The following is a 7,978-nucleotide window of genomic DNA, read 5'->3' as shown; positions in this document are numbered from 1 at the left end:
AGAGATCCCTGCTTTGGACCCTACAAAAATAACTGGGCCCGGGGCAGCTTCCTCTTTTGCGTTAATATGTGCCCTGCAGTAAACCCTTTTAATCACTTAAGACCCGGACCATTATGCAGGTAAAGGACCTGGCCCCTTTTTGCGATTCGGCACTGCGTCGCTTTAACTGACAATTGCGCGGTCGTGAGACGTGGCTCCCAAACAAAAATGCGTCTTTTTTCCCCCACAAATAGAGCTTTCTTTTGGTGGTATTCGATCACCTCTGCGGTTTTTATTTTTTGCGATATAAAAAAAAATAGAGCGTCAATTTTGAAAAAAATTCTATATTTTTACTATAATAAATATCCCCAAAATATATATAAACATTTTTTTTCCTCAGTTTAGGCCGATACGTATTTTACATATTTTTGGTAAAAAAAAAATCACAATAAGCGTTTATTGATTGGTTTGCGCAAAAGTTATAATGTTACAAAATAGGGGATAGTTTTATGGCATTTTTATTAATCATTTTTTTTACTATTAATGCGGCGATCAGGGATTTTTTTTTGTGACTGCGACATTATGGCGGACACATCGGACACTTTTGACACATTTTTGGGACCATTGTCATTTTCACAGCGAAAAGTGCTATAAAAATGCACTGATTACTGTGAAAATGACAATGGCAGTGAAGGGGTTAGCCACTAGGGGGTGCTAAAGGGGTTAAGTGTGTCCTATTGTGTGTTTCTTACTGTAGGGGGGGCGTGGCTGGATGTGTGACGTCACTGATAGTCTGTTCCCTATAACAGGGAACAGACGATCAGTGACAAGACACAGAGAAGAACGGGGAAGGTTTGTTTACGCTCACCTCTCCCCGTTCTTCAGCTCCTGTGACCGATCGCGGGACACCGGCGGCGATCGGGTCCTTTGGTCACAGAGATTCAGACCCAGTCGCACGCGAGCCGCCGGCGGCGCGTGTGACCCACTGCTGGGCACTTAAAGGGCTGGGGGGATGATTAGGGGTCTCCCCTGCTCCCCCCGACTCTCCTCCTCACCTTCACAGCTCTGCTCCCCCCAGCCGCCATTTCTGCCCCCCAGGACCGTTCCTCTCCCCCTCAGTAACAGTCTCTCCTCACCATTCATAGAGATATCCAGTAATAAATATGGCCGATGGCTGATGATGAAACCATAGAAACACAGCATTCGGGATAGGAGACATCTATGGCGGGGATCGGTATTACAGCCAGAGAAGACAGAGATCGCCATCTTGTGGCCAAATTCAATAATAACCATTAAAATCACCCAATACTGTTTAATTATAAGTAAATCAATAAAATGATATAAAATTGATAAGGGTTTGTGTTATATGACTGTTGGTGTGAGGGGTTTACTTCAGTGTGAGGCGCTGTGATTGGTCACAGGTTGTTGATCACTTCAGTCTGAGGACCTCTCAGCTCACTTCTCCTTAGTAAGTTGCCTGAGTGACATTCAGAGAGCTATCTCCTGTATTTCACTGCGATTTTCAGCGACTTATGGCGAATAACCGCGACTTGTATCATTTTTATTGATATTTATCACTATTACTAACTCTTATTATAATATTCTTATTAAAATTTAATTTTTTTTGCCTTTTCAGGTCATCAGAATGCCTCGTCCATCACGTCGGGACGGCGACTCACCAACCGCCCACCGGAGGAGATCCAGATCCCGACGTCGGCGGAGACGAGAGGAGACCCCACCCAGGAGCCGTTCGCCCAGAGATCGCGTCAGGCCCATTGAACATGTCCCAGCACCGCCGCCGGCCATGGAGCCGCGTGGCGAGGACCAGGTAACCTGTGCTATATGTCTTGTAGGTTATGAGATCGGAGAAGAAACATCCATCCTCACCTGCGCTCATGAGTACCACATGGCCTGCATTCAACGGTGGATGGAGGAGAGTGCAACCTGCCCAATGTGCCGAGCTCCCATCCCCCAACCGGACCGCAGAATCCAGTTCAACATGGACGACTTGATCGATGAAAGGTTTGAAGCTGAGGCTGATGAAAATGGTGATGTGTGGTACATTAATGGAATGGTTTTGTACAGGTTTGAGTTTTACAATGATGGAAATGGTATTATGTGGTTCATTGACTTTGAAGAGCTGATGGCGTACAGGTTTGATATTGAGGTTGATGGAAGTGGTAACATGTGGTTCAACAACATCGAGGAGAGGCTCAGGTACAGGTTCAACATTCAGGACGAACAAAATGATAATATGCCGGTCATTAACCTTGAAAGGTTTTAAAGACTTTCAGGGTAATGAAATGGTAATGATCCTGATTGTAGCCTCTAGCTCTCAGGTGCGTTCCCCAGACACCACTGAGAAGGGGACCAATGATCCTGATTGTAGCGTCTAGCTCTCAGGTGAGTTTCCCAGACACCACTGAGAAGGGGACCAATGATCCTGATTGTAGCGTCTAGCTCTCAGGTGAGTTTCCCAGACACCACTGAGAAGGGGACCAATGATCCTGATTGTAGCGTCTAGCTCTCAGGTGCGTACCCCAGACACCACTGAGAAGGGGACCAATGATCCTGATTGTAGCGTCTAGCTCTCAGGTGCGTACCCCAGACACCACTGAGAAGGGGACCAATGATCCTGATTGTAGCGTCTAGCTCTCAGGTGAGTTTCCCAGACACCACTGAGAAGGGGACCAATGATCCTGATTGTAGCGTTTAGCTCTCAGGTGCGTTCCCCAGACACCACTGAGAAGGGGACCAATGATCCTGATTGTAGCGTCTAGCTCTCAGGTGAGTTTCCCAGACACCACTGAGAAGGGGACCAATGATCCTGATTGTAGCGTCTAGCTCTCAGGTGAGTTTCCCAGACACCACTGAGAAGGGGACCAATGATCCTGATTGTAGCGTCTAGCTCTCAGGTGCGTTCCCCAGACACCACTGAGAAGGGGACCAATGATCCTGATTGTAGCGTCTAGCTCTCAGGTGCGTTCCCCAGACACCACTGAGAAGGGGACCAATGATCCTGATTGTAGCGTCTAGCTCTCAGGTGAGTTTCCCAGACACCACTGAGAAGGGGACCAATGATCCTGATTGTAGCGTCTAGCTCTCAGGTGCGTTCCCCAGACACCACTGAGAAGGGGACCAATGATCCTGATTGTAGCGTCTAGCTCTCAGGTGAGTTTCCCAGACACCACTGAGAAGGGGACCAATGATCCTGATTGTAGCGTCTAGCTCTCAGGTGAGTTTCCCAGACACCACCGAGAAGGGAACCAATGATCCTGATTGTAGCGTCTAGCTCTCAGGTGCGTTCCCCAGACACCACTGAGAAGGGGACCAATGATCCTGATTGTAGCGTCTAGCTCTCAGGTGCGTTCCGCAGACACCACTGAGAAGGGGACCAATGATCCTGATTGTAGCGTCTAGCTCTCAGGTGAGTGCCCCAGTGTAGCGCATTTAGGTTACACCGCCGCAAATTTTCGGGCAAAGTGCCCGATCCACAAAGCACTTACCTTGAAATTTGCGGCGGTGTATCCTAAATCCTTCCGGCGCAAGGCGGGCCAATTGAAATGGAGCGAGTCCCATTTAAATTAGGCGCGCTCCCGTGCCGGACGTACTGCGCATGCTCCCGACGCTATTTTCCCGACGTGCTTTGCGTTACGTTACGTCACGCCGAGTTTTGTGAATCGCGACGTGTAAAAAAGAGATGCGGCGGGAAAAAAAAAATAAAAAAAAAAAATTTGAAAGCGACGCGGGAAAGAAGGGTATACTTTTACATGGTGTACTAAGTTTACACTTTGTAAAAGCAGCCCTAATTTTGCGACGGCAAACTAACACTTACGGCGACTTAACGAAGGGAAAAAGCTTCGTGGATCTCCGTAAGTGCTAATTTGCATACCCGACGCTGGATTACGCCGCGGTACTGCATCCTAAGATCCGACAGTGTAAAACTATTACACCTGCCGGATCTTAGGAATATCTATGCGTAACTGATTCTATGAATCAGTCAGATAGATAGAAACAGGGATACGACGGCGTATCAGCAGATACGCCTGCGTATCCCTTTTGTGGATCTGGCCCTTGCGCCCTTAGTTACGGCGGCGTAACGTATGTGTTGCGGCGTAAGGCCGCGTAGTTCAAATGGGGATGTAGGGGGCGTGTTTTATTTAAATATGTGTTGACCCCGCGTTTTTTACGTTTTATTTGAACGGCGCATGCGCCGTTCGTAAAATATCCCAGTGTGCATTGCTCTAAATGACGTCGCAAGGACGTCATTGGTTTCGACGTGAACGTAAATTACGTCCAGCCGTATTCGCGAACGACTTACGCAAACGACGTAAACAATTCAAAACTTGGCGCGGGAACGACGGCCATACTTAACATTAGCTACCCCTCATATAGCAGGGGTAACTATACGCCGGAAAAAGCCGAACGCAAGCAACGTAAAAAAAAAGCGCCAGGCGGTCGTTCGTTTCTGAATCGGCGTAAATCCTCATTTGCATATTCCTCGCGTAAAAATACGGAAGCGCCACCTAGCGGCCAGCCTGGAATTGCAGCCTAAGATCCGACGGTGTAAGACACTTACACCTGTCGGATCTTAGGGATATCTATGCGTAACTGATTCTCTGAATCAGTCGCATAGATATGACCGGCGGAACTCAGAGATACCGTATCGTATCTCTTTCTGAATCCGGGCCAGGATATCCAGAAGTAAATAAACTGACCGTTCTATGCTTTAGATAGATGTACACACACACACACAACCAAATTAGGAGAGAGTAGATGGCACACACAGATTATAAGATGAGGCCGTACTGCAAACATTAGAGAAAGGATGACTAGCATCCAGTAGGGTAGCTTAGTGTAGTCAGTGTAGATCCTGCCCTAGAAGAGTCTACCTTGCCGTGGTGGGCAGGCTTGCAATCTCTTGGTCAAAAGTGTGTCAGCGAATGGGCGAGACGATCACTAGATCTTCACTTCTGGCCAATTGATTTTACCAAAGGACTCTTGGTTTAATCCGAGTATATATATATATATATATATATAGTTGGAAAAGGAAAAAATATGTATAGGTCCAGAATTCTACTTTCATAAACACACAATAAAAAATTGGTCTATTTACATTTGAATTGCTTCCTCTTTTATTTAATCCTTTCCTGGGGGGGGGGCATGTGTCCGCCATTATGTCTCAGTCATGATAAAAATCGCAGATCGCCGCCATTACTAGTAAAATAAAATATTAATAAAAATGCCATAAAACTTTCCCCTATTTTGTAGAGGCTATAACTGTAGCGCCCCCTTGCTTTCAGCATAGGCACTACGCTAAAGTTAGTGGGGAGTGGGAGAGTTACCTTGCTCCCATTCAGTGTTTACTTAAATTTGGGACTTCTGTCGTTCCAGAAAGTCCACTGGGTCAGTCTGTGGTCAGGGGGTGCAATGCCACCTCTGGCCGACAGTTGGTGCCAGAGGGGTTTCTGGCGGAGCAATTCTTCCCCAGCAGCCAATTGGAGGAGTTTATGCCTCGCGAGGCATGCTGGGGGAGGATATATCTGGGACAGGGTTCATGTGTTCGGGAGTCTTTGCGGGGTCCCCGTTCTAGGTGTGGTACCCACCTTCAGGGTACGCTCATCCATGGACCCCGCCGGCGTGGCCCACCTGGCCAGAGCTGACCTCTGCATCAAACCTCATCCTGATGAGAGAAGGGACCCCAAGGCCCAAGGCCTGTTGACAGAATCCCAATGAGAAAGAAATTTGTTTTTTATATATTTATTGGGGATATTTATTATAGCAAAAATGAAAAAATATTGTTTTTTTTTTCAAATTTATAAATCTTTTTTTGTTTATAAGGCTTCTTTTCACACTAGTGCAACTTATCCTGCAACGTAGGACTGCAAAGTCGCATGAGAAGTCGTTTCCCCATGATTTCCAATGAGTACCATTTATATCTGTGCGACTTCAAGTCGCACCGACTTCAGTGTAGTCCCTGTACTTCTTTGGTCTGACTTTGATGCAAATTGAGGTCCAGAGATCTCATGTTTACACAGGCATTCCCTGAAATCGTGGTAAAATCGTGCGGCTTTGAAGTCGCAGCAGTGTAAGACTCTGTTTCCACTATTGCAACCCCAAGTCGCGCTATTTACATTGCGACTTTGCAATGCGATTTTTGATGCAATGTCATGGGACCGGTGAGAACAAGTCGCACCGAAGTCAGAACAAAGTAGTGCAAAAACCTTTTTTGGAGTTTGATGCAACTTGAGTCGCACCAATTAGAACGGGGACCATTGAAATACATGGGTTTTGACTTGTCATGCGACTTCACATGTGTCAAGTCGCACAACAACTCACAGTAGTGGAAAACAGAGCCTAAAAGGGGCCACAGTAAGTACAGGAACCTTTTTCTAAGCCTAAGCAGCTTGAGTTGCACTGATTGGAACAGTTCCATTGCCGTTACTTAGCAGCGACTTGTCATGCGACTGTGAACTGTGTAACCAGAGCGGCGAAATCGCAGTAAAATCGCGTGACTTTCAAGTTGGCCGTGTGAAAGGGGTCTTTAGGTGTCTTTCACACTACTATGACATCAAAGTCGCACGATTTTGACGTGATTTCAGGGAGACTTGAGGTCTATGAACATGAAATCGCATCAAAGTCGGACCGACGTAGTGCAGGGAATACTTTGAAGTCAGCACGACTTGAAATCCTACTAATATGAATGGTAGTCATTGGAAATAATGGGGAACGACTTGTCATGTGACTTTGCAGTCCCAAGTTGCAGGAAAAGTCGCACAAGTGTGAAAGAAGCCTTAGGCTCTGTTTTCACTACTGCGAGTTGTTGTGTAACTTGACACACGTGAAGTCGCATGTTCTAATTGGTGCGACTCCAAAAATGGTGTTTTCACTACTTTGTTCCGGCTTCGGTGCGACTTGTTCTCTCATGGTTCTCACCGGTTGCATGACAGCCCATCAAAAATCACATTTCAAAGTCGCACTGTAAATTGTTCAACTTTGGGGTCGCAATAGTGGAAACCTAGCCTAAGAGCCGGTTCTTACAGGGGCGGCTTCAAAGTCGGAAGACTTCCTGTACTACTAGCAGTTCCTGTGCTACTTTTGGGGCGACTTCAGGGCGGCTTGCATTGACTTCTATACAAAAGTCGTTTTTCGAGCCGCGCTGAAGTCGTGCTGTACGGGGCGGCTTTAAAGTCGGAAGACCTTGAAGCCGCCCCGTACAGCACGACTTCAGCGCGGCTCGAAAAATTACTTTTGTATAGAAGTTAATGCAAGCCGCCCTAAAGTGGCCCCAAAAATAGCACAGGAACCTTTTTCTAAGTCGGAGCGACTTGAGTTCTGTGCGTTTTCTGGTCCGTTTCGGGTCCCAATTCAGACACAAATTTGGGATGAAATCCAACCTGACAACGGTGAATGGAGACGCACCGGACCCCCCCCCCCCCCCCCTCCGTTCCTCAGTGTGAACCCAGCCTCACACAGCTCTGATTCATACCAGCGCTACTTCATAAGTCGCAGAGCAGTGCGATTTGCCCTTCATTGCAGCTTGTGACTTCAATTAACAGAAGTCTATGGAAACTGCAATAAAATCAGAAAAAAGTAGTGCAGGAACCTTTTTTTTTTTTAATTCAAAGTCACTGTGACCCGAGTCGCAAGCGGTTCCATTGCCTGCAATGCGCTGCGACTCGTCATGCGATTAGGAATGATCAAATCGCATTAAAAACCCGGGGCTGATTGTCAAAGCTTTAATTGAACAAGCTGAAGTTAGAAGCGGATCGGTTCTCTGTGTGTCGCCGTGACGACGGGGAGGGGCTGCGTCCGGCGCTGACGATGAAAAGTCACATTTTTCAGCTGAAAATTCCTACTTCCTAATTCCAACTAAATGTAAATGAAGTGACTCAGCTGGAGGAGCAACAAACACACGTGTGCATGGGAGTCAGAGGGTGTGGAGGGGGCGGGGCTGGACACAAGGGGGGCGGGGCTGGACACAGGGGGGAGGGGGCAG

The sequence above is a fragment of the Rana temporaria genome, chromosome 11 (genome assembly GCF_905171775.1).
Source record: "Rana temporaria chromosome 11, aRanTem1.1, whole genome shotgun sequence".
Lineage (NCBI taxonomy): Eukaryota > Metazoa > Chordata > Amphibia > Anura > Ranidae > Rana > Rana temporaria.
This window is presented reverse-complemented; position numbering follows the sequence as displayed.